This window comes from Schistocerca gregaria, chromosome 3, assembly GCF_023897955.1.
Source record: "Schistocerca gregaria isolate iqSchGreg1 chromosome 3, iqSchGreg1.2, whole genome shotgun sequence".
Lineage (NCBI taxonomy): Eukaryota > Metazoa > Arthropoda > Insecta > Orthoptera > Acrididae > Schistocerca > Schistocerca gregaria.
In genome coordinates this window covers 590,074,486-590,101,364 of record NC_064922.1, presented here as the reverse complement: position 1 = coordinate 590,101,364, position 26,879 = coordinate 590,074,486, and the positions used below count along the sequence as shown (strand labels likewise).

The following is a 26,879-nucleotide window of genomic DNA, read 5'->3' as shown; positions in this document are numbered from 1 at the left end:
AGCTACGAGTCAAACAGTTTTTTCTAGCCTAATCTGAAGCACTTTCGAAAGACTCTTGTAGATTATTAAGGGCCGCGCAGGATTAGCCGAGCGGTCTTAGGCGCTGCAGTTATGGACTGTGGGGCTGGTCCCGGCGGAGGTTCGAGTCCTCCCTCGGGCATGGGTGTGTGTGTTTGTCCTCAGGATACTTTAGGTTAAGTAGTGTGTAAGCTTAGGGACTGATGACCTTAGCAGTCAAATCCCATAAGATTTCACACACGTATGAACACAGATTATTAAGGGAACAGAGATGCCACCAAAATTGTTTACGTCCGTTCTGTTATCTTTCTAATGAAGTGAGAGAATCAGTGCAGAGGACAAACGATATGGAAGTTCCTCAGTTTCACAGATGTTGGAGATAATCGCAGTTTATCAGTAGTCTTGTTTCCTGCTTTCTTCCGCATTTCGACAGTTATCGAGTGTTCACCTGGTACCTTGTTATCTTCAGTGAATGTATGATCCGTCTATTTTTTGCTCTTTTGTGGGAGTTGATAAGACACGACAGGACGGATGGACTGTTCTTGAACTTGAAAGTATGCTCTCTATTATTAACCTAATTTTATTTTCATCATCATTGCATCTGTGTGGCGTAACCATAGTTGCCATCAAAAAAGTTGTTCTTAAAATCTCTCTTTAATTATAGCAGTGAAAAACTGAGCAATGCTGTCAGTTGTACGAGTGAAGATAAAAGTGGCGTTGTCGTCTGAAACTAGAACTGGGCACTTAACTGCAACTGGAAAACAGACAATGTGAGTGAAGTTCCATGACATCAGAGAATTGAATTTCGAAGAATACCATCTTCACGACTAACAATTACAAGAATCTGAGATAAGTCTGAAGTCGATGGAACGGTGCATGATGTGAAGAAGGGACGCAACGATAGGGACAGACATTCAATAGACAGCATATACCACCTTCAGTAATAATTACTGTACATGACACCAAAAATTCTTCATTTCTGCCTGCTTTAATTAAGAAGATAATCAATTTCAAAGCCTTTATACATTATTTTGGAACACACTGCATGTAGGCGTCTTTGTTCGAGAGTGTGACAGTTAAGTATCCTTATCAAACTCTCCCACGGGTGTAATAAACCTGTGAACGTTCGCGCTGCCTTTTTTTTTTCTTTTCGGTATTTCTTATTAGGCAACCTGATGTGAGCCGGCCGACTGGACACGTTGGTCCGTTACCAAGCGCTTTCTTCCCTTTTGATACTATTTTCTAAATTAATCACACATTCGCCTTGTTTAAAATAAAGTCCTTTCCAGATTTTCGCCGGCCGGTGTGACCGAGCGGTTCTAGGCACTATAGTCTGGAGCCGCGCGACCGCTACGGTCGCAGGTTCGAATCCTGCCTCGGGCATGGATGTGTGTGACATCCTTAGGTTAGTTAGATGTAAGTAGTTCTAAGTTCTAGGGGACTGATGACCTCAGCAGTTAGGTCCCATAGTGCTCAGAGTCATTTGGACCAGATTTTCGGCAATTTGATTTCAGTATTTTTTGCCCGATTTCATGCATTTTATAAGGCTTGACATGGTCACACATGTGGAGAAGCGGTATCAGTTTGAAATGCAAACGTTATTTGTCTAGTTCACGAGTTTGTAAAATGACATGACTGGTTCACACATGGCGACCGCAGCAGCAGCGCAGTTCCGGGCTGAAGCACCTAGAACCGCTCGGTCACAGGGGCCGGTGACATGACCGGTTTCAAACGAAACACCATTTTATAAACTCGCGATCCAGACAAATGAAGCTTATGTTTCACACATTGTCAGTATCTTTCCTTTGTTTAGCATAGTCCACCTCAAATTTCCAAGCGTTGCGGTGCTACAGGTATATAATTTAACAAATTTCTTCCCTAATACCATGCTACTTCCAACATAAACGGACTCTTATATTACACGTGTAAAAGTTTTTTGTATTTTGTTAAATAAATTTTGTTTCGATCGACGTATCTTCTGCACTTCACTGTTAGCAATCCTCGGTGTACAGGACATGCGTAGAGGTGTGACCAGCCACCATGAACCGTTACGAACGGCCGGAAGGCTGGCATTAATAATACCGTTGCTTCTTCCGGCTGTTGTCCCCTTTCGGGTTGTGACCTAGTGTTACGTGTTACAAGGTGCTGATGAAATATAATCTCTGTTGCCCAACTTCTGGAAAAATCAACAAGGTAGCAAACAGGATTAGGGCATGAAGTCGCGTCGGTAATGACATCAGGCACGAAGCAAAAGCTCGCATTTGAGAAAAATCCTGCTGGTACGGCCGTATCCTTTTCAAAGGAACAATCGGGAATTTATCTTAAGTGATTTGGGGAAACCACGGAAAACTTGAACCATTATGACTACACGGAGGTTTGAATCCAAATCCTCACAGGTGCGAGTCGAGTACGCAAAGCATTTAACCTCGGTAGAAGTCAACAAAATACGCTTTTTCTTTACCTCCTATATCGAAACCCCGTGTTACTGCATAAAGCTCACTGAGCTCTGATTCACGGACGCAGTAGAAATTTTACGATTGTGGCGTACGGCGTCTGCTTTGCTGCCAAGGGCACCACGTATCCGGCTAGATCGTTACGCTTATTGTGATTTGGTTCGATGCGGTACCTGTACGTTATGTAAGTGTTCTACTTCCTCTTGAACGGACCATAATTTAGCGCAGATCCTCCATCTAAGGTCAGTATTCAGAATCTGGACGAGAACCTGTGTCATACCAATTTCCATATAAGATGGACATAAGAGTAGAATCTCCATGACGTCTGATGCAGATTAGTAACAGCATAAATGGTATTAGCGATAAATTTAACATAAAAATTGGGGACCAAGATGTACATGAAGCGACGGAATTCTCCTACTTCAGAAGCAATTGGAATCATTCCTGGATAGACGTCTGTTAGTATTAAAATTGGTCTTAATTTTGGGGAAGAAATTTCAGAGAATGTACGTCTGGAGCACAGCATTGTGTGGAAGTAAACCACGGACTGTGGGAAAACCGGAAAAGAAGTGAAATGGAGCGTTTGCGATGTGGTGTTAAAAGGGATGTTGAAAATTAGATGGACTGATAAGAAATCAGGTTCTCCGCAGAATTCGTGAGGAAAAGAACGTATGGTAAACATTGGCAGGAAGAAGGGTCAGGATGATAGGGCATGTATCAAGACATTAAGAAATAACTTCGATGGTACGCGAGGGAGTCATAGAGCGTAAAAACTGTAGGGAAAGACCTTTATAACTGATGACGTTGGGTGCACTAAATGCTCAGTGATGAAGAGATTCTCACAGAAGAGGAATCGTGGCGAACTGCAGAAGACAGATGTCAATTTATCCATTTTACTGGTTGTTGACCTCCGTGGCCGTGGATTATTTTACTTTAAGAAATAGAGCAACCAGCCAGGTTTTATGTATTTTTATTTATATCAACACGCGTTTCGGGTTACGTGCATCTTCAGTTGGCTATATATATTTAAATCTTCAATCAGCATCTCGTTAAAAACATCAACTGCAATTCGGATGCTGCAGCTGCGCTGTGCAAAATAACAATTTTTTGTCTACTACACTTTGCGAGCCGTGTATTTACATTATATTACTTGTTAGATGATTTACTTTCTGTTCTACTTGTTGTTGCTCCTGTTTTCCGTATCTGTAGGCATGGCACAAACACGTTTTGTTTGTGCGATGCACAAATACAGCGCAGCATCCACCAACGTTGCTAACTGATACTTTTGTTTGTATCGGAACATTAGCGAGTACAGACGAAGTTACACTTTGCTTATAGGTTCTGAAAGTAATGCTGAGGTCAGTTGGGTGTATCCATTAAATATTTTTAATTTATGCTTCTGTGTGACAAAAAATTAAAATTTCTTAGCATGTAATGTACTGTGAAGTGGTGACTGGTTAATTAAACCATGATGAATATTACAAAAATGATACAGTACACTTTTATAAAGTAATTACAGTTATATATTTTATTCTCAGTAAATGAGTTTGATATATTGGAGCGATATATTGAAAGAATAAAGGCGGAGGCTGATGCAGAGCTACTCAGTGGATTTGCTCACACTGGATATGGCCACAGGAACATATGGTCTTTTTTTACCATAAAAAATTCAATTTAGTGACTCTTAACTGCTTGTTGCATGTAGATATTGAACAACATAGGCTGTAACTTTGTCTCTGACTGTCCTTAATTATTGCCTTACTTTCATGTTCCTTTCTCTTGTAACTGCAGGATGGTTTCTGTACAAGTTCTAGGCAAATATTCGCTTCCTGTATTTTAACCATGTTTTATTTAGTATTTGAAAGACTATATTCCAGTCAACACAGTCAAAAGGTTTCTCTAAATCTTTTTACAATTTATCTCCTGCGATAAGTCGTAGGGCCAGTATTGCCTCTCCTGTTGCGGCATTTGTCTGGAACGCAAGTTAATTTTCGCTAAGATCAGCTTCTACCACGTTTTCCATTCCTTTGCAAATAATTCACGTTAGCGAACGTGACTTACTGAACTTACGATTCGGTAACGCACCTATCAGTACCTGCCTTCCTCCTAAAGTGTGAGAGTATTTCACGTGTTTCATATATCATGGATACCAGGTGGAGTAGTTTCCTGATGGACTGTTTTCCAAAGCTATTACTCTACAAGTACCGAGAAATGTAGAAATTCTTTGGAAGATGCATCCGCAAATGCAGTGACAAGCATTCTTAGTAAGATGTTGCAATAGAAAATACTGAGATGCAGCGCACGTGTGAAGACGCAGGGGATTCGTGTCCCCCCCCCGCAGAGGCCTTTCAGACGGGGCACTCTACGTCGCTGCTGCTTCTCGCCTCCCGGCCTCTTGCTGCCTCGGTGCCGCCAGCAGAGCCGCGTGCTGCTGCTGCTTTCTAACCAGTGGCCTCTTTCCAGTTCGCTGCTGCTGCACCAGAATCTCAGCTCAAGGAAGAACTTCTTACGCTCGCTCTTACACACATCTGCCATCTAATCTTTCAATGAAACGCATATGAGACTACTTCTCCAACGTTGCACTTGACAGCAACACCGATCCGTTTATACACGTACATAAAAACACAACTGGTAATACTGTGTAACAAATACTGTAATTCCGCTTTTCGTTTAGTGTTGCTGCTGCTTTTCTCTGGTTCATCGTGCTACATATTGTTTATTCTTGTTTTTTTCTGTTGCTGGGTGTTTGTTCCACCTGACCCACTGAGCGTTAAAACTCTGCGCCGAATGGGACCTCTAACTGGGGTCCTGTTTCTTTCGGGGACAGTGTTCTACCAAATCAGCAATCCGGACACGCTTTACAGCTTGCCTCAAAGCTTCTCTTTCTTCCTCTGTATGCTTCATGCAGCTCTTCTTCCACTCCTCTGAAAGAACTAACAGTGTGCTTAACTGCTAAGTCTATGGTGTGGATAAAAATCGGCGTACACTCCGCATAGAACTGACGTGTCATTTTTTTATGCTCTTCCTATCTAGCCAACTTCGTATTATCCGAAATTTCGTAGGGTAGGTGGTGGGTAAGGTGGTTGGGTAGGGGGTGAGTCGTAGACGTGTGTACCTTCTGTTTGCGAATGGTGCGATTTCTCCGATGTACTCGTATTTTTGTGTTGTACTTGTTTGCACTTGCTTCTTGAACACATTTGTGCAGTTCTGGCGGCCTCCTCCTTGCTACGACTTTCGCAGTGAAAGCCAACAGGACTGCACAATTGTGCATATCTGCAGTGTAAGAAGTAGGTACGATACAGTTGGACAATATTTTAGTCTTAAATTCGAATGGTGACATTAATAAGCTTTCATGTTTTAAAAATGACACGGTGTATTTTCTGAGCCATACGAAGGAATACAACTAATATACAATGTAACACTGAGCCTGCCATAATAGATAGGTTCCGTAATGATGAAAGTAGTCTGCTGTTTTTCTTACAATAGTACAAAGACCCAAAACTTATTCCACAGCGCAGGACATGAAAATTGCAGAACTAGGAACAGCAGCAAGAATACACGATAATATTTACAGGTGATTTGGGGGCATGACAGTGTGGTATTTAGTACACTGAACTGCCACCACTGATAGCAACTAAGATTCTAACTTGGCTGAGCAGCGCGTCGAGCTGAGGATGGATGAGAGATTAGCGGACGTCATTCCGTGCTGCTTCAGCTCCGTGTCAGAACTTATTACCCGTAGTGGTTCTCGAGTTACTGTTGCCAAGATGGTTTTTAACGGATGAGATATCTTCAGAATCTCCAGCCGAGCACAACACCCTCTGCATCGAGGTAAGTCGGGGCACCGTGGACAGAAAATATCTTCACAGACATTTCGAAGACAGAATACAGCCCAGCTACAGCACGTCAGTAATTTAAGGGCTGTTTTCCAAATCACTGAGCGTAGTGACCCAGGGGTGATAGTGTTGTGTGCCCAGTGGCACCCAATATCATCATGACAAACGCTGGACCCATCCAACGACGATACCTGCATGTCAACGTTTGTTCTTCTCTAAGCTTCCAAACATCACACATGGGTGTGCCCACCATGATGTAGTACACAGAAATGAGACTCGTGTGAGAAGACGACGAAGTGCCACTCCTGTGTTCACTTTTGTTGTTAGGAGCACTGCCGTTTGCGCACTGTCTCTGCTGCCACACGAGGGAAACTGCAACGATGCTCACCATGCTGACGCTCGGTCAAGCATAAGAGTGCACCAGACGTCGTTGTTCTGTCCACGTGGATACTTGTCGCGTTGTGAACAAGCTTTTTCCGGACTCAAGGAACATAACGTGGCTCTACGATCCTGTAGGGTCAGTGAAAAATACAGTCATGTGACAGCGATGAGGACACATACAGACGGCGGTGGTGTCGCGTACACAAGCTATAAAACGGCAGCGCATTGGCGGAGCTGTCACCTGCACTCAAGTGATTCATGTAAAAGGTTCCGATGCGATTTTGACCGCACTGCGGGAATTAACAGACTTTGAACGTGTAGATGGAGCTAGAAGCATGGAACATTGCTTTTTGGAAATGGTTAGGAAATGCAATATTCCAAGATCCAGTGTCAAGAGTGCGCTGGGAATACCAATTTTCAGACAATATCCCTCAACACGGAAGATGCAATGGCTGACGGTCTTCATTTAACGATCGAGAGCAGCGGCATTCGAGTAGAGTTGTCAGCGCTAACAGACAAGCAACACTGCCTGAAACAACCGCAGAAATCAGTGTGGGAAGTACGAGGAACATATCCGTTAGGACTGAACGGCGAAATCTGGCGTTAATGGGCTGTGGTAGCGCGATATCGGCCACAGCGGTTCTCCTGGGCTCGTAACTATATCGGCTGGACCCTAGACTAGTGGAAACCCGTGGCCAGGTCAGATGAGCACCGATTTCAGATGGTAAGAGCTGATGGTAGGGTTCGAGAGTGACGCAGACCCCACTAAGCCATGGATACAAGTTGATAACAAGGCACTGTGCAAACCAGTGGTGACTCCATGATAGTGTGGGCTGTTTTTGCATAGAATGGACTGGGTCATCTGGTCAAACTGAGGCGAGATCATTGACTGTAAACAGTTATGTTCGGCTACTTGGAGACCATTTGCAAGCCATTCATGGGCTTCATGTTCCCAGACAACGGTGGCTACAATGGTAACTGGGCTTCTGCAAGGGACTTCCAACAACTTGTTGTGGTCTCGCGGTTCTAGGCGCGCAGTCCGGAACCGTGTGACTGCTACGGTCGCAGGTTCGAATCCTGCCTCGGGCATGGATGTGTGTGATGTCCTTAGGTTAGTTAGGTTTAAGTAGTTCTAAGTTCTAGGGGACTAATGACCACAGCAGTTGAGTCCCATAGTGCTCAGAGCCATTTGAACCAGAGCCAACAACTTGTTGAGTCCATGCCATGACGAGTTGCTGAACTATGCAGGGCAGAAGAAGGTCTCACACAGTATTAGGAGATATCCAAAAACTTTGGTCACCTAACTGTATATTCGTCCTCTCTGGTACCAGTCACAAGAGACCATCGAGATCCTGCATGGTGTTGAGTATGGTATTCCCTTGTCACATGAGGCGAATACAATCTTCTTACAAACAAACAACATTCATGTGCGATTTCCGAGGGGAAAACCTGCGGTGTAGTCTTTCCTTAGACACAGAATGAAGTTGGCGCTGTGTGGTTGCACTGAAATTCTGATCACCTACATATCGATGAATACCAGGATTAATATGGGCGTTCTGGCACGAATTGACATTTGACCATCGTGTTTCTATATTTAGGGAAAGGGTTAAATTACTTTTAACATATGACCTTAACCTTGACATTCAAATATATCACGTGACGAAGAACGTCATGCTTTAGGTCATCGATGACATTGAACTAATGACGTCATCGGTCAATCAGTCAATAACTGGAAATGAAAAGCACTATCTCTCTTCCCCCTTCCCTTTTCTCCTCCCATCTTATCTCCAGCCAATCATAGCGCAGTATTGAAAATCCAAGACGGCGGAATCAGCCTAACGGTGCCAATGGAAAATCTAAAATCATCTTCTCCTCCCCTCTCTTCTTATCCCCAGCCAGTGGTAGTGCAGTATTAAAAATGCAAATGGACGGAAACACAACGATTGAGTGTTTTATACCCTACACACCTCCTCTTTCCAAGCAACTGGAGCATACTGTTAAAACTTTGTTCAAGTTTCGTTATTTACATACAGACTAATTGTGTGCTTTATAACCTGTCCCCTTCTGTTTCCAACCAATCAGAGTTTAATGTAATCCACCTCTTTTTTTTTCAACCAATCATATGGTGCAATATTAAAAATTTCAGATGATGCAAATATACCAATGAAGTGCTTTATACAGCACAGCCCTCCTCTCTATCTCAACCAGTCAGACTGCTCTGTAAAAACGATGTCAAGTTACACCATTAGCACGTTTATATCCAGCTCTTACACTATGCAGCCCTGCTGAATTATAAAGTAAAAACGTGATTAGCAAGTGTTAACAAGTTTTTTCAATCTTATTTATAACACATTTCCCAAGGAAAGAGGACCCCTCCTTGAGATATTCCCAGAAAAAATAATCTTTTTCTCTCTTTGTCGATGTGTGTGTTGGAAACAAAAATCAATTTAACAGACAGACCTCAATTCTCTGCAACACAATTTCATGTTACAAAAGAATTGTTGTAAAAATAAAAAAGATTTTTAATGAGTGTGCCATGATAATTAAAGCGCGTTACTGCACAAGCACTGGGCACATTGGTAAGCATGCCCTCTCAGCACTCGCACAGCCTTGTGACGGATAAGGCTAGGCGCGCACAGGCGATTTTTCAGTCGGCGCGACTTAACAATCGCTGTCGCGGAAATACATTGTGGTGCGCACACAGCGGCAGGAAAATCGCAACTACTTTCAGTACCAGCATGGATTTCATCGAAACAGATTGTTTGGTGGCGCTTTTACTACGAAGAAGAGCGAGACAACAGCGCAAATGTCGTTACTGGGTGCATCCGATTGTAACTCAAAGACTAGTGAAAGGGCAGTTTTACAAATTACACGAAGAGTTACAAAATCACCCAAATAAATTCTTTCAATACCCTATCGAATGAGTAAGAATAGTTTTGATACACTGCTTCAGACAGTAGGACCGAATATAACAAAACAAGATACGACATGGAGGAAGTGTATACCACCTGAGGAGCGCTTATCAGTGACTTTGAGGTGAGCACACATTATTTCATTCAACAATTTTTATTGCCCTTGTACATTATTGATTAGATACATCAAGATAATCATTTCATTCAACACTGGTTGTTGCCATTTTACATTACTGATCAGATACATCAAGAAAATCACTACTGCAAGTCAAAACTGGCGAACTTGTTTCATGAGAAAACTGCAAAGCCATGTTGCACATAGATACCTTGCAACTGGAAATAGCTTTCGCTCATTACACTACGAATATCTACTGGGAGCCACTACAATCAGAGATCAGAGAAATTGTGAGCGATACATGCGAGCAGTTGTGGCAATGTCTACAGCCTATTCATATGGAAGAAAAAACTGAAGATGATTGGAAGATTATTGCCAAACAGTTTTTAGACAGAACTGACTTTCCAGATTGCATTGGTGCTGTGGACAGGAAACATATGAGACTGAAGAAGCCTGCTGACAGTGGCTCAGGGTTTTATAATTGCAAGAATTATTTTTGGACAATACTTTTGGCCATAGTGGACACTGACTATTGTTTCATTGTGATAGACGTGGGCTTGTACGGAGCCAATGGGGTTTCTAATGTGTTCAAGAAATCCAGCTTCTATCAAAAACTGAAATCTAATCAGTTAAACATTCCAAATCCTCAAAAATTACCACATGATGAGGAAGGAGAGCCTCACCCTTTTAATTTTGTAGGAGATGAAGCATTTGCGCTATCTAGACATATTCTGCTGCCGTACTTCAAGAAAAACCTCACAATGACACAGCGTGTTTTTAATTATAGACATTGTTGTGATCATAGAATGGTGGAATGTACTTTGAGAATTTTGGCTAACAAATGGAGACTATTTCATCGACCTATGGATGCAGATGTTGGTTTTTCAGACATAATCATAAAAGCATGTTGTATTTTGCATAATTTCATAACACGAAATGACGATGTACGAACTGAGGACGAGTCGCACGAATATCTTCTGCAACGCTATGAGCATGTAGGATAAGAGCTGATGCGTGTGGTATGCAGATAAGGGATTATTTTGCAAACCACTTTGTGACTACACAAGGATCAATATCTTGGCAATATAAAAAAATTTAAATTGTTGGTAACTGTGATGTCTATATGAATGAATGAAATAAGTGAACCATGAAATGCCTTTGTTAGTCTTTTCTGGTCCAGGCAGTTCAGTCCCGTTCCGAATTAGGCGGCAGCATACTTCTCCCCATAGTTTCTCTTTCAAATTGCGATCATTGCATTCTTTTAATTTCCTGTTGTAGAGAGATGGTCGCTTTTCTACTTCTGCAATTAGTCTTTCTGAATCGATAACACAACTTACAATGTCATCCGTAGCACAACTCCCATAATCAGACATGCTGCTAGCGCACTGAACTTGTGTGTATGCAACACAGAGTGAGAGCGACCGACTGGGAAATCGCGTCGCTAGTGCACGCAGGCCCATGACAGTGTCTGTGAATCATTCCTCACCTGCGACAATCGCGTCGCGCGTGAAATAGGGCCATTTGCGTCTTTTAAACGCTACGTTTTTGTCGCACGTGCGCACGCTCCTATTCGAGCCACTGTGTTTCATTCTTGCGACAAATAAATCGCGCGGCGGAAAATCGCTAGTGCGCTCCTAGCCTAAGGCTTATTTGTCGCGGCGATTTGTAGCGGCGATTTAAAAGACGCAACCGGCCCTATTTCACGCGCGACGCGATTGTCGCAGGTGAGGAATGATTCACAGACACTGTCATGGGCCTGCGTGCACTAGCGACGCGATTTCCCAGTCGGTCGCTCTCACTCTGTGTTGCATACACACAAGTTCAGTGCGCTAGCAGCATGTCTGATTATGGGAGTTGTGCTACGGATGACATTGTAAGTTGTGTTATCGATTCAGAAAGACTAATTGCAGAAGTAGAAAAGCGACCATCTCTCTACAACAGGAAATTAAAAGAATGCAATGATCGCAATTTGAAAGAGAAACTATGGGGAGAAGTATGCTGCCGCCTAATTCGGAACGGGACTGAACTGCCTGGACCAGAAAAGACTAACAAAGGCATTTCATGGTTCACTTATTTCATTCATTCATATAGACATCACAGTTACCAACAATTTAAATTTTTTTATATTGCCAAGATATTGATCCTTGTGTAGTCACAAAGTGGTTTGCAAAATAATCCCTTATCTGCATACCACACGCATCAGCTCTTATCCTACATGCTCATAGCGTTGCAGAAGATATTCATGCGACTCGTCCTCAGTTCGTACATCGTCATTTCATGTTATGAAATTATGCAGAATACAACATGCTTTTATGATTATGTCTGAAAAACCAACATCTGCATCCATAGGTCGATGAAATAGTCTCCATTTGTTAGCCAAAATTCTCAAAGTACATTCCACCATTCTATGATCACAACAATGTCTATAATTAAAAACACGCTGTGTCATTGTGAGGTTTTTCTTGAAGTACGGCAGCAGAATATGTCTAGATAGCGCAAATGCTTCATCTCCTACAAAATTAAAAGGGTGAGGCTCTCCTTCCTCATCATGTGGTAATTTTTGAGGATTTGGAATGTTTAACTGATTAGATTTCAGTTTTTGATAGAAGCTGGATTTCTTGAACACATTAGAAACCCCATTGGCTCCGTACAAGCCCACGTCTATCACAATGAAACAATAGTCAGTGTCCACTATGGCCAAAAGTATTGTCCAAAAATAATTCTTGCAATTATAAAACCCTGAGCCACTGTCAGCAGGCTTCTTCAGTCTCATATGTTTCCTGTCCACAGCACCAATGCAATCTGGAAAGTCAGTTCTGTCTAAAAACTGTTTGGCAATAATCTTCCAATCATCTTCAGTTTTTTCTTCCATATGAATAGGCTGTAGACATTGCCACAACTGCTCGCATGTATCGCTCACAATTTCTCTGATCTCTGATTGTAGTGGCTCCCAGTAGATATTCGTAGTGTAATGAGCGAAAGCTATTTCCAGTTGCAAGGTATCTATGTGCAACATGGCTTTGCAGTTTTCTCATGAAACAAGTTCGCCAGTTTTGACTTGCAGTAGTGATTTTCTTGATGTATCTGATCAGTAATGTAAAATGGCAACAACCAGTGTTGAATGAAATGATTATCTTGATGTATCTAATCAATAATGTACAAGGGCAATAAAAACTGTTGAATGAAATAATGTGTGCTCACCTCAAAGTCACTGATAAGCGCTCCTCAGGTGGTATACACTTCCTCCATGTCGTATCTTGTTTTGTTATATTCGGTCCTACTGTCTGAAACAGTGTATCAAAACTATTCTTACTCATTCGATAGGGTATTGAAAGAATTTATTTGGGTGATTTTGTAACTCTTCATGTAATTTGTAAAACTGCCCTTTCACTAGTCTTTGACTTACAATCGGATGCACCCCGTAACGACATTTGCGCTGTTTTCTCGCTCTTCTTCGTAGTAAAAACGCCACCAAACAAGCTGTTTCGATGAAATCCATGCTGGTACTGAAAGTAGTTGCGATTTTCCTGCCGCTGTGTGCGCACCACAATGTACTTCCGCGACAGCGATTGTTAAGTCGCGCTGACTGAAAAATCGCCTGTGCGCGCCTAGCCTAAGGCTGCAGCATTGCGTATGATTACCTGTGCTTGTTCGCTCGTCTCGTGCTATACGCTGTAGATGTAATAATGGCTCAATTATTTGAGTAATATTTTCAATTCTTCTGTGGAAGCAAATACAATATCTTGCCATCTGTTTCTATAAGCCAATGCGTGCTGTTTGATACAAATCAATACGTGGACCAAATCAATCAAATAAATATATGGTCTGTTTCCGAATTTGTGAAATGACCTTTTTGCAGATGCTATAAGATATTTTAAGAAATTCAGCTATCTTATTAATCGAAAAACCTGCAGCAGCAAAATTTATCGCCTTTTCCAACTCTTCTACAATCCATTTTTCACCCATCTGAAACATAAAAAAAGAAATGTTTAAGGTTAGTTTTTACAGGATGACTAACACAGTGTTTTATTCAACAATTATGGGATACAATCATGAAGGTTACCTTCAGGACCAATTCATTTCCACTCTTTAATCTGTATTGCAGTGTGCTATGAGATACTTTAAAAGTTTTAGCTGCCTTTTCAATCGATAATTTTCAGGAGTCCATTTTGTAGCTATCTGAAACACAAAGAAGTGGATAAGTTTTCACGCGATTTCATTTTACAACTATGTGATCTATGACTTGCCCTCGAGCCTGATTCATTGCTACTTTGTAATCCAACTGACAGTGTGTCAGCAAGTATTTTAAATTTCTCAACAACCTTTGTAATTAATAAAATCGCATCAAGTAGCCTGCTTTGCCTTTTGCAAATCTTTTCCAGTTCATTTGCTACCCATCTGAAATGTAAACAAAGTAGGGACAGTGCCTAGTAGCTCAATGTCCGAACAATAGCTGACGAGGATAACCACACTATGCCTCTGAAACACAGAATACCGCTGCACTCAACCATCACCGTTGTGAACGACAGGGTGGACAACATTATTTTCCCAAATTGCTAGTAGCATACAAAATGGACACTGCTGGGGCAATGATGTGAATGTAATTATTCAGAATGCAGTGTTATTCAAGAACTATGTGTTACAAAAGCGGGAGTTATCTTGATGCCGGTGTATAATCAACAGTAAGAGACAACGGATCTCTGCTAACGCTGTTACTTGCTCGATGTCCGAACAACAACAGACAAAGAAAGCTCACACTATGCGTCTTATATATTGTTGTGCTCACAATTATGACCAAAATATTATTTTTTTCCAAATATGCTCACTTAGATTTCACGCGGTTTGCAAATAAAAATTGACGGTTTCCTGTAATTATTATTATTAAAAAAAATATGAAAGCTCTGATTTTCAATAAAGTATGGGAAATACCCTTCAGACTTTTTCTGAGAATCCTGGCTCTGATTCACAAGAAACTTTTGATGGGAATCCCCCTCCACATTTTTTCTGAGTAAACCTCAACCATCTCGGAATACTGTGCCAGTGAACTCGACAATGTCGCGTAGCACAGTTCAGGCGTGGTCCTCCATTTTTTGCCTCGAAGTTTTGTATGAAGTCATAGTGTCGGATAACGGCCCTCAGTTCACGTGCCTCGCCGGGCAGCCGCTCTGTCTGAGGGGTCTTGCCACAGTATGTGCTGCTTCCCCCATTGGAGGTTCGAGTCCTCAAGCCTAGAGGCCGATGACCTCAGCAGTTTGGTCCCATAGGAACTTACCACAAATTTCAGCATTTGCCAAATGAATTTGAAACATTCAGTAAACATAATGGCATACAGCATCTAACTAGTGCATCGTTCCATCCACAGTAAAACGGCGAAGCGGAACGTTTTGTCAGAACCTTCAAGCAGCAGATGGCCAAATTACACACCGCACATGCCAGGGATCAAGCATTGCAACTGCTTCTCACCTCCTATCATTTGCATCCACAAGATGGACCTTCGCCGGCGGAATTGCTTCACGGACGCTGTCATCGGATACTGCTCCACCCTTCTTAGCATGCGGCGGCGCCACGTCCGACTGGTGGCAGCCCTGTTCAATAGCAGCTCCAAGAATAGCGACTTAGATAGCAGCGTCATCATTAGACAATTCAATAGCAGTTCAGGAGAGACTTTCGCCCGTTAGAGATCAGCAGTCAGTGCAAAGACTGATTGTTTCATATGTCGCCCTTTGCTTGTTACATATCTGTGTAATTTCGAGAGTTTAGTGTCGTAATTTTCTTATTATAATAAACCTCATTAATACTACGTGTTTTGATTGTTTGTCTAGCGAACCGATCGAGGAAGGTCAGGACTGCACGAACAGATATATGCAGTCTTGAGTCATGTTGATGAAATATAACGTCACTGAAAAGTAGAAGACAGGACACAGCCAGCGGCCTTAGCACGTCGAAGCTTGACATGTTTCCCCTTCTTGCACAAGGCGTAACTCGGTTGTCTCAGAATCAAACATTCAAATAAGATTCCAGAATGCGAAATCTGCAGCGTAATATTTCCTTACACAAAAAATGTGGTTAGCGTTCCTCGTACAATTAGGGCCGTCGTATTTCCCAACGAAAAAAACCGTGGAGGACTAGGGGGCGTTATTACGAACAATCTTTATATGGACTACAATGGCTTACTTTTTTACCAAGCATATTTCTCGCTTCGTCGCACCTTTTTTAGTAGCTCTTTCTCGGATCTGATGTTACTGTAGCATTGAAAACAAGTGAGATCTTTAGAACCGACAGTCAACAAATCGCACATTGCACATTCCCAAGTCTATTACCTTCATTAGTCCAGTGTACGTTTAATAAGGAAATTATCCTTTCCACAGCTGCATTGCGAGGAGGGATTGCAAAAAATCAAAAGTTATTAATATTCGTTTCCTTGAACGATTGTTCACAAAATCACACCATTTATCAGATTCAATTTTCTCTAAAAATGATGATCTGGTTTCCGATTTGAACTGTTCACTTAGATACATTTTAGGCAATTTTCTTCATCAGTCTTTAAGCATTTTCTAAACATGTACTGTAGTCACAACATTTAATGCCAATGAAGACGCCACGACCACAGCCTACGACGACGGCCTTCTCGACGCGCGGCACGCTACGTGGAGGAGCGAAGCTGAGACCTTGTTGCCGTGCCACGACAGTCGACGGCTGCCTCAAGTGTTGCCAACCTGCTTTCATTTCTCCCAATTGACATCACAGAACAAATACTTGACATGGACGTCCAAAAATCATTTTATTTTTACTGTTTTATAAATATGCAACAAGGGCTCGAAATAGACCTATAAATACCGGTGGAATCCGGATAAACCGAATTATTTGATAACCCTAGCTGCAATGCCGACTATTTGCATATCCACGGTACAGCAAGCTTCATGCCGGTTTGACATTCGTTGCATGCTGCAATTTTAGTGGCAAGCAGTGTAATATCATGGAGTGTATTGTAGGCGCTACATCCATCGTGTATCTCTAAAGTCAAGGTTTTTACTGTAGTTTGCCTCGCGGGATTAGCCGAGCGGTCTGGGGCGCTGCATTCAACGACTATGCGGCTGGTACCGGCGGAGGTTCGAGTCCTCTCTTAGGCATGAGTGTGTGTGTTGGTCAAAAAAAAAAAAAAAAAATTAAAAAAAAGATTCAAATGGCTCTGAGCACTATGAGACTTAACATCTATGTTCATCAGTCCCCTAGAACTTAGAACTACTTAAACCTAACTAACCTAAGGACATCACACACATCCATGCCCGAGGCAGGATTCGAACCTGTGACCGTAGCGGTCACGCGGTTCCAGACTGAAGCGCCTAGAACCGCACGGCCACACCGGCCGGCGTGTGTTGGTCCTTAGGATAATTTAGGTTAAGTAGTGTGTAAACGTAGGGCCTGATGACCTTAGCAGTTAAATCGCATGAGATTTCACACACACACACACACACACACACACACACAGATTTACTGTGGTTTGTTTAGGGAAATCATATGATATTAATGAAACAGACCTTGTTATGTGGTAGTTATTGTTACATACCCTGGCTGCAGGCCACGGCAAAGAAAGCTATATGTAGTCAAGTGACAGGGTGAACCTTCCGGTTCCCGGATTCCCTTGTGGCAGCAGAAGGCCAGCTGGCGGACAGGTGACTGGGCGCTCGTCCGCCGCCTGCCCATCTGGCAACTGCGGCACCGGCCGGCAAGCAGGCGGTGGCCTTGAGCGCTGGGCCCACGGCGCTGCCCCTGCTCGGGGTCCGCCGCGCGCTGTGGGCGGCCACAGCGTGGCACCTCCTGTTAACGGCCCACCAAGGCCTGCCGCCTTGCGTAGGTTAAGGAACTAGCCAGCCCAGTATGGGCACGCGTTCAGTTCCTGACCTGTCTGGCCCAGCTCTCATTCTCAAGTCGTTTCCACTAAACAGCGAAAGAGCTGTTAAACGGATGCAGGGCAGCTTCCATTGATAAGACATGATATCTCATTCTACGGACGCACCTTAATTTTTAAGCAATTTTTTAAAAAATAACATTTTTGCCATTTTTATTATTAGGTTGCAAAGCGAGATTAAAGAAAGGATTCCGAGCTTATAATACCGATTTGACCTTTAAAACCCCTGAAAATTGTCATCTGAACTCTCTTCTTCTTCTCCTTCTTCTTCTTCTACCTCTTCGCCGTACTATTCATATATAAGATGGTGTTTGCTGCCATCGAAAGCGTTACTGACGCATTAACAATTTAACAATAATGTCTTCTCTCAATCTAGACCACGGCTGTTTCATTCACTCACACACTTGAATAAAAATCTCTCGGTGTACATGCCGCGTCAATTCAGTCGAAAGCTTGGAGTTTTATCCTGAATTGACGAGGCATGTACACCGAGAGATCTTTATTCAAAAATACGTCGCGAAAGACTGCGTAGCCACTCACACACTTGCTTGATTGTACGTCGTCTTACAGCTCCCTCCAACGTCAATTCTTGTTCGGTGTCATCTATCATTCATTTGCTCCATTTCTCTCTCACATACACTTTAAATGGTTTATTTATCGAGTCATCTAAAGGTTACAATTGTGAAGTAAGTCCTCCCGGAATAACAGGAACATCTGTATTTCCACCTTTCAATTTCTGTTTCTGAACTAGCACAAGAAGAAAATTCTTCTTCAATAAATCATCTTCCCTTCTCTTCCACGCTCTGTTAACCCATAATTTCATACCAGCCTCGTCCATTCAATCCTGCCAGTATCTCAGAAGGTTTTGGCATTGTTTTGCGCTTGAAAATGGTCATTGGATTACATGTAGTACCGTCAGCACAACATGAAAGAACAACAGCGTAGTGCGTCTTTTCATGTCCACTTGTTTTAATAGTTAATGGTTTTATCACCTTTCTTGGCAACAGTATTGTTAGTCGGCGCATCAAATGTCAGAGAAGTTTCGTCCATATCCCCTATTTGGGTTAGTTCCACACTGGTTTTCTTCCGACGTTGAATAACAAAGAGGTGGAAAGATAAAATTATCTCTTCATACCCTTGTGACATTTTCTGAGATATTTTGGTTTAGGTTCGCGTGGTAAGTCCATGGCGCTTCATAAACATTTAGCACCAAGCAAATCCACGCTTAAAGTCTGCTAAGCTCCACTGTAGCGCTAGCTTGCGAGCGTGTGAAAAAATGTGTGTGAAATCTTATGGGACTTACGTGCTACGAGCGTGTATTTGAATCATATTTGTATTAATTCCAACACCATTTTGACGGTGTCCTTGAATTCATTTCAGTACGTCATCTTCTAGTTTTGGCAGTTTTGCATTTTCTTCTCTATTTGCACCTGCAGCCTTACTCATTTTAGCAGTTCTTGTTAACTTAGCTCGCCAGTCGCGAGTGGTTTTTTTCTGTTGGTGGAGAGCCGAAATGTCGTTCAGCTGCTTTGTTTCCAAGCTATTTTTCATATGTTATTACTTTCAATTTATAGCTCGCATCATATGAATACCTGTTATTTTTTCCATTACGAAATTAGCTACTAACAAAAATACTGTAGTGTTACCGATAACACAAACAACTTTAAATTCAAGTTCACTAGTGCTGTATACTGGAATGATGCAGGTTTCTGGGTTTGTGATGGCAGGGTGGGAAAGAGACAGTGTTAGCAAGCTTGTGAATCCCCCTAACACATGTTCGTCTCATCGGTGCACTGCTGCTGCCAGTTACATCGAATGTTGACGATAGAGTGTTTCCCGCGGCATCCCAATATATGGCTAATTTTAAGTCTGGCAGGAATTTTAAATCAAACACTATGCATTTTTATATTAATTTCGAGTTTAAGATACACCTGAATACTGGAGGAAGTTTTTCGATGGAAATAGTGCTGCTTATAGTCTGTCAAATACAGATAGAAATACGAGCCATCGCAGATGTATTAGTACTTTTTTATTATGTCACGACCAATTTCGTTCAAAATAACGTTAGGCTACGCCGCTAACAGTCTTCAAGAGCAATCCTCATAGAGATGTGCCAAAATCATGACTTAAGAAGTGTAGTTATCTTCCATAACGTAAAGGCAAATTCTGGAAACATGACGATCACATAAACAAACACTCCGACAGCCGTATGGCAGAAGAGCGACGATCACTGAGTCCAAGCAACATTGGTAGCTATGTATACTAGCTTAAGTAATGTTATTTTCAACAAAACCAGTCATGACATAATAAGTATGTAGCAACGAAACAGTCGTGATATTTCTTACTATTAACAATAATCAGCTAAAGAGCTCAAGGTGATAAAAAATAAGATGTGTGTTGCGAGGACTCTGACTGCTGTTATTTTTCCCATTTTAAAAAGGTATAACCGACTGAAAAGCTGGTATGTTATCATTTCAGGATCTACACCTAGACGTGTGCAACGCAGGCCACGTTATGGTGGGTAGCGGACGGTACTTCTGGAACGACTCCTTTGCTCTTCCATTCTCGAAGGGTCGCGTGGGAGGAACAACTATTCATAAACCTAGGTAAGAGTCTAATTCCTCCGATTTTCTCTCCGTGCTCATTTCACTAAATGAGAGGAAGTAATATTTTGTCCGACTTTTCCTGGAACGTGCGCTCTTGGAATTCCAACAGTAAATCTCTCCGCGAGGCACAATGCATGTCTCGTGACGCTTGCCTCAGTAGTTACAGCATGTCTATAACACTCTCTCGCCGACTAAAAGATTCCTTACAGGAACACGCCGCTCTTCGTTACATCTTCGCAATTCCTTCCATGAACCTAACTTGTAAGGGTCCCGGACTGATGTACAATACTCAAAAATCGGTCGAACAAATGTTTTCATGCCACTTCTTTCGTCGATGATTGTCATTTCCTTTCGATTCTCCCAATGAATCTCATCCTGACACCTGCTTTTCCTGCAGTTTTTTATATGTGGTCGTTCCACTTGAGGCAGCTCCTATTAATTGCTCCTAGTTACTGTTTCCAGTGTTTTGAATCAAAAATGTACTCGCTCGGTAGCGGATTTCTTTGCCTATCTAAGCCCGATAAGCTTCCAACATACAACAGCGTCCCACGTGAATACCTCAGGGAGCCTCCAATGCTGTCCACAAGATCAAGTGTAGCAAATAGCGACCCGCTAATGTTTTTTGTGGAGCCCGCAAAGACAGAAGTTTTCCTAAAATGTAGAGGTAGCTAATGCATGAAATCATTTTAAAAGGTACGGGCCTACGATAGCCTCTGCTTGCACAAAGTGGCCCAGAGACAAAACTATTGTCCACCCCAGCACAAGATCATTAACCATTTCGGCACCAGTGGTTTCTACCTGAAATGCCAATTTCATCAGTTTTTTTTTTTTTTTTTTTTTTTTCTTTTTTTTTTTTACCATTGCTATTGCAAGACAGAGATTTCTAGTGGCGCCCTGATTGCTGGTGGTTCTGACGCACGGTTTTTCTATAGTGATGATTATTGACACTAAAAGTAAGTATATCTAAGTTAACGTAACGTAAATTTAAAGTTATACTATTTCTTTTATATTATAGAAACGAAACCAGTAATTTTGATTCAAAATTTATTAAATTTTAGGCCCTTTTTTCCAGTTATTTAGGACTATACTTTGTTTTAGGCGTTATGAGTTCATGGAAGTTTCGAGTTGTGGGATTTTGTCAACGAAAAGTGCGAATTTGCTTTCAAATATACCACATGAAATGATGGGGTGATTGAAAACTATATGCCCCGGGGGATTGCACTGTGAAACCATCCCCTTAAAATAACTTATCGTTGACAATTTGATCTTATATTCCTTGCTCACCATGATACTAAAGATTAATTTTGTGAAAAATTTTACATTTAAATTTCAATGTGCAACCACTTCCTTAAAACAATTGATTATTTACATTTTGTCAATTTCTTATTGTAATAGTTGCTTTTGTGGTCATGAAAGCTAATTATGTGAAAATGGTCGAGATAATATTTTTTTGTATTGTTGGAACACCAAGGGTTAACGGAAACAGTAAGCAGTAATGGCCCTATAACACTCCATTGGGACATTTCCGACGTTACCTTTACATCTCTCAAATTTGTTGTTTTAAGAACGATGGCGATATACTCCGAAAGGTAAGAGACGCATAGGAAGACCTGCAGAACGATGGAAGGACCAGGTGTAGCAGCAACAGGCTGAGGGAAAGCCTAATGCATGACGAAAGAAGAAGAAGAAGAAGAACGATATTTTGAATCCTACGTGCAAGGAAACCTAAATCCAATCACAAATCTTGTATGATACTCAGCGAGCTCGAATTATGTTCACTAAATAGCGCGGAACTGTATCGAAAGCTTTCCATAAGTCAAGGAAACGGCAGCAACCAACGTTACTGTCAACGATCCGTGTGACGGTCCTCTAAATTCATTTACAAGTAATAGGCTGATTGAGGGTGGGAGAGCGGCCGAGCGGTTCTAGGTGCTACAGTCTGGAACCGCGCGAGCGCTACGGTCGCAGGTTCGAATCCTGCCTCGGGCATGGATTTGTGTGATGTTCTTAGGTTAGTTAGGTTTAAGTAGTTCTAAGTCTAGGGGACTGATGACCACAGCAGTCAAGTCCCATAGTGCTCAGAGCCATTTGAACCATTTTTTTATCATTCACCGGACGCACTGCCAGAGGCGGTGAGACGGTCAGACGTCGTTAGGTCTTCGACCTTCTATTTTTTCAGAGAGCTCCGACAATTCCTGACCAAAGGTCGAGCCGAGTACAACTGCGGGCATGCTCCGTTGTTAGACGCTCCTGGGGTGTAAGGACAATTAGGGGGTAACGCCCCGCCAGTGACCAGGTTATTAGAAATGGAGCAGAAGCTCGGAAATATAAGAATGAGAAAGACAATATCTCCCGAAATTGGCTTTAGGTGATCTGGGAGAACCATGGAAGACTTATATCTGAATGGCCGAAGAGAGATGAATGCAAGGAGTCCAGTGCTGTAATCACCACAATATCTCCGTAGGATAGAAGTGTGACTTCATCACAGCCACCAGAAACGTGATACCGTCGAGATCCGATCGAGAATGCCTTTCGGAGGACGACTCTGCAAGATGCAGAGTGGTCCGCTCCTCGCAGGCCGGAATGTTTGCAGTGGGTGCGTCAGCAGACGCACTGGAGTGCCAGCCAACGTACTCCTCATAGAAGAGACGACGTCCATGTACGTGATGACTTCATCGTGTAAAATAAAGACTGCAACACGGCACGCTGCTTGTCTTATAAATGACGAACAGCGAGCCTCGAGCTGAATCTCATAGGAAATGTTCGCGGTATTCCGGGAGGCCACGAAATCGTTGTTCAGATTAGTTTAATAAAACTATTGGCTAGGCAGACAGATACTTTTATTTGGAAGAATAATATTTATGTTTTTAGTTGAGAATACACAAAAGATAATTCCTATGTGATGGCAAACTGCGAATTTTATTCACTAGTTTGTATACGAAATTAGCTTTGCAGGAGTCGTTCCGGGCAGTCTTCCATGTCTACTCACTCACAAGTTTCCTTAAATCTGTCACTAGCGAGAAAGGTGATTCTACTAGTAATGTTAACCGCAGACTGTTCTTCGATAAATCTTGAGGCTGCAGCAGTGTTGCTGATAGTGTGTCTCCAAATACGCTTCTGTGATTCATTTCACTGAACTCAACATCAGCTTCAAATGTCGACTTCATCACTTCATGTAGGTTATTTCCCTTCCCTTCCAATTTACGGTGTTGTTTGTATGTGAATATCAATTATATTAGATGCATTTTTCATTTAATAGATTGATGGTGTCGACTGTGGTACTCAAGGGCGTGGAACATCTATAAAACTGATACTCAACTTCATGTAAGAATTAACACAGTAGCAGTCATAGACACATATTTATTTTATTAGCAAATACAATATTTAAAATAATTCCTGGACTATTGGAGCTAGAAATTATCAGATGAAAAAGTCCAGTATTTGCTTCTACTGATTAGATAATTAAGATTGCGATATGGAGGAGTCGAATACAGCATAAACTGGTTGTTACCGCTATACTTGTAAATTGCGTCCGAGAAGTAATTCATACGTGGAGTTAGAAGGACATTGCCTCAAAAAGAAATTCTTCTTAAGATTTATAAGCAGCAAAAATTTTTGCAGTGTAAATGTGTGTTCTTAAGGAATACACACCGTTTCGTACAAAGAAAATCTCTTCAAGTCTTTCTGCAGACAATAATTAATATTGACTTTTGTGAATAGAACTGCTGACTCATCACGACGATACAGATCGGGAGAGTGTAAATATAATTCAGGAAGCATAGGTTTTCTGTTCTGCTTCTACTGCTCGCTCCCTCTTACGTGCAGCCACAAATGACCATACGCAGCTGGTCCGCCTGGTCTCGCCGTGCTGCAACAGCTGCGCCCGCTTTGGCAGCTGCGGTCTGTGGGGCATCGACCTGTGCTGTAGGCTCCCTAGTGTGCGTATGGAGTGTGGACGCTTTGCATGCTGTGCACAGACGTAGGTGTCCGCAAGGGGGAGGAGGGGGGGGGCACTTGTGCCGTCCTGCAATTTGGGTACATACCTTTTTTGCGTTACAGCACTGAAACTCCTTGGCATATTAAAACTGTGTGACGGAGCGGGACTCTGAACTCAGGCCCTTAGCGTTCGCGGGCAAGTGCTCTACCGACTGAGTTATCCAAGCACGACTCACAACCCGCCCTCACACCTTTACTTCCCCTTGCACCTCATTTGAAGCCTTCCAAACATCGCAGAAGTTCTCTCCGCACTACCACGCCCACGACCCGGCGACGCGCGGTCTCCCTCAGCTCAGTCCTACGGTATTAACTCTCTTCTGCAAGTCAGTATGTGGCTGGTCTTGGGAGATACCCCTTGTTTATCTAATCATACAATGGCTCTATGCTGCACGTTACCTAACCAACCAAAAAATACAGCTTTTAGATCGCATTTTGTTGAGCTCTACTTATGCTAGTGAACATTAAAAAAATAGAAAGCACGAAAGCAATGCAATAAATCAATTAAGGCTATCAAACGCGATGTATTGGACAAAAATAGTGCGATGTCCGTGGTATCAGTGTTGACTAAGCATTTTTAAAAGATTATTTCCTGTTTCTTCACTTCGACGAGCATAATCTCGAATTTTTGTTGATAGGCAATAGAATTTTTTCAATCGTTCTTTTTTCTTTTCGAGTTTTTTAGTTATCAATTTCAACCGAAAGTAATAAAATGAATATATTTTTTGATATTTCCTAGCTTTATTTTCAAATTAGTTGGATATTCCAGATTTAATCTTATGAGAGTGTAATTTCAGACCAGTGAATCAAAAATTCTGCACCCACATTCATATAAATAGAGTAAAAGGATGAAATTTTCATTTATAACTGAAATATGGTTACTGTTTGGTTATCAAATTAATCAACCTTAAAAATGCTGAGTGGATAACTAGCGATCGTTTGAGGTATAATAACTTTCATGTACTTCTTAGGACACGGTACGTTTTAATACGAACGAATTATCAAAACTGTCAATTTCAGGATCTTGCCCACTTTTGGAAGAATTTCTGCGGATCCCTATGTGTAGAGCTCTCTCTGCACTGTCTCGTTTACTACCAAATGACAGAATGAATGCATCTAAGAACTACCTGCTTAATGTAGTATGTTAAGCGATTTCTCGATATATGTGAAACTGAAATACTCACGGAAAGAAAGTCATCTGGTCGACGTTTTTGTATGAATTACACTGCTGGCCAACTGCAACGCCAATAAGACAGAATGTAACAAACGTCAAATTACAGGCAGAAATAGTTCTTATGGATTATGCAGTGGAATGTTCCCATCCGTTCAGTAGCCGAGACAAAGGAGGATTCCCTGGCGGAATAGAGGGGCATTGCAGATTTTCTATCGATTCTAAATACTGCGTGTAAAATCGGCCTCAATCAAAACATAGTTAAATGTATGAGAAATGTGTTGTCACAAAAGGGAATGGATAACATACAAAGATAGCAGCGCAAATGCACGCAGGAAGACTAAAAAAAGCGTTTAACTAAAAGAAACACGTTTAATACCTCTCGTAAATTTACATAGGAAACTGGAAGATCCTGTTTTCAGAGTCCAGTCAACGAATATTCTCGACTCTCTTAGAATCTGCTTCCGTAAGGATATCGGGGCAAGATTTAACCAAGAATATTTCTCACTGTGACGTTTAAGTGTACATTCTTCCAGAGATCTGTTCTTGAATTAAACAGGAAGAAACGTTGATACGAATATATCGTACAACAAACGTGCTCTCTGTTACGTACCACACACTAACTTGCAGATAGTAAAAATTAGATCCATTACTGTTCGACTACGCTATTGGTGAAACTCACTGTAAACAGTAACAACCGTAGAGTACTTAGGAGCAACCATAAGGAGCGACCTAAAGTCGATTGACTACGTGAAACAAAATGTCCTAAAGCAGATGCCAGACTGAGATGAAATGGAAGAATCTTAAGAAAATGTAATTCATCCTTGAAAGAAGTGGCTTACAAAAAACTTGTTCGATTCGTTAGTATCGTTTATCACCTTTGGAACCCTTACCAAGCAGTATTAACGGAAGAGATAGATAAGATCCAACGAAAAGCAGGAAGTGGAGAAACGAAAAATCATAGTGGTGGCACACATCGTAAAGTTTGAATACGTAGTATAGATGTATGTACATACTAAATAGTTTTCCACGTGTTTAGCTGTGAACTAGGTTTGTGTTAAATCCGTGCGTACGTTTTGGAAAACGTAAGTCACGTTTGTCTACCTAAATCTGGAGCTGTTAATCGATATTGTGTACTCGGGTGCACGCAGAAATGGGTAATGTATGGCGGGGGGATTTAAAGCTGACGTGGGCGAGTTAAAGGCCCGATATCTGCCGGTCCGAGGGGCGTGGTCCCCCGTAACCTGCTGTTGCGGGGCGTGCCGGCCTTCTGGGTTCACGTGGGTCGATATGCCCGCGTGGGCCGCCCTATGCGTGGTCCACGCGCAGTTCGCCGCGCCACCCACTTTCCTTCGGCCTTGCTTACGAGGATGATCAGCCGTTCATCGTTCGGAAGATACTCAGGTTTCAGATTTTCAGATAACAGTTTTTCGGCTCGTTCCATCTTCTCTTACCATATATTTACATCAGTGTCTATACTCTGCA

General features: G+C 42.1%; 1 long non-coding RNA gene across 2 annotated transcripts; it reads right to left on the bottom strand.

Annotated features, from left to right (window-relative positions):
* Positions 1 to 13,416: 13,416 nt before the first annotated feature.
* LOC126356021 (uncharacterized) lies at positions 13,417 to 17,411 on the bottom strand. 2 transcript variants are annotated; one of them, XR_007565564.1, is made up of 3 exons: positions 17,283 to 17,411; positions 13,779 to 13,894; positions 13,417 to 13,681 (listed from the first exon to the last, which is right to left on the bottom strand). It is a non-coding gene; the product is annotated as an uncharacterized LOC126356021 (long non-coding RNA). The 2 variants fall into 2 exon arrangements; XR_007565565.1 differs by lacking the exon at positions 17,283 to 17,411 and adding an exon at positions 16,036 to 16,079.
* Between the last annotated feature and the right edge of the window lie 9,468 nt (positions 17,412 to 26,879).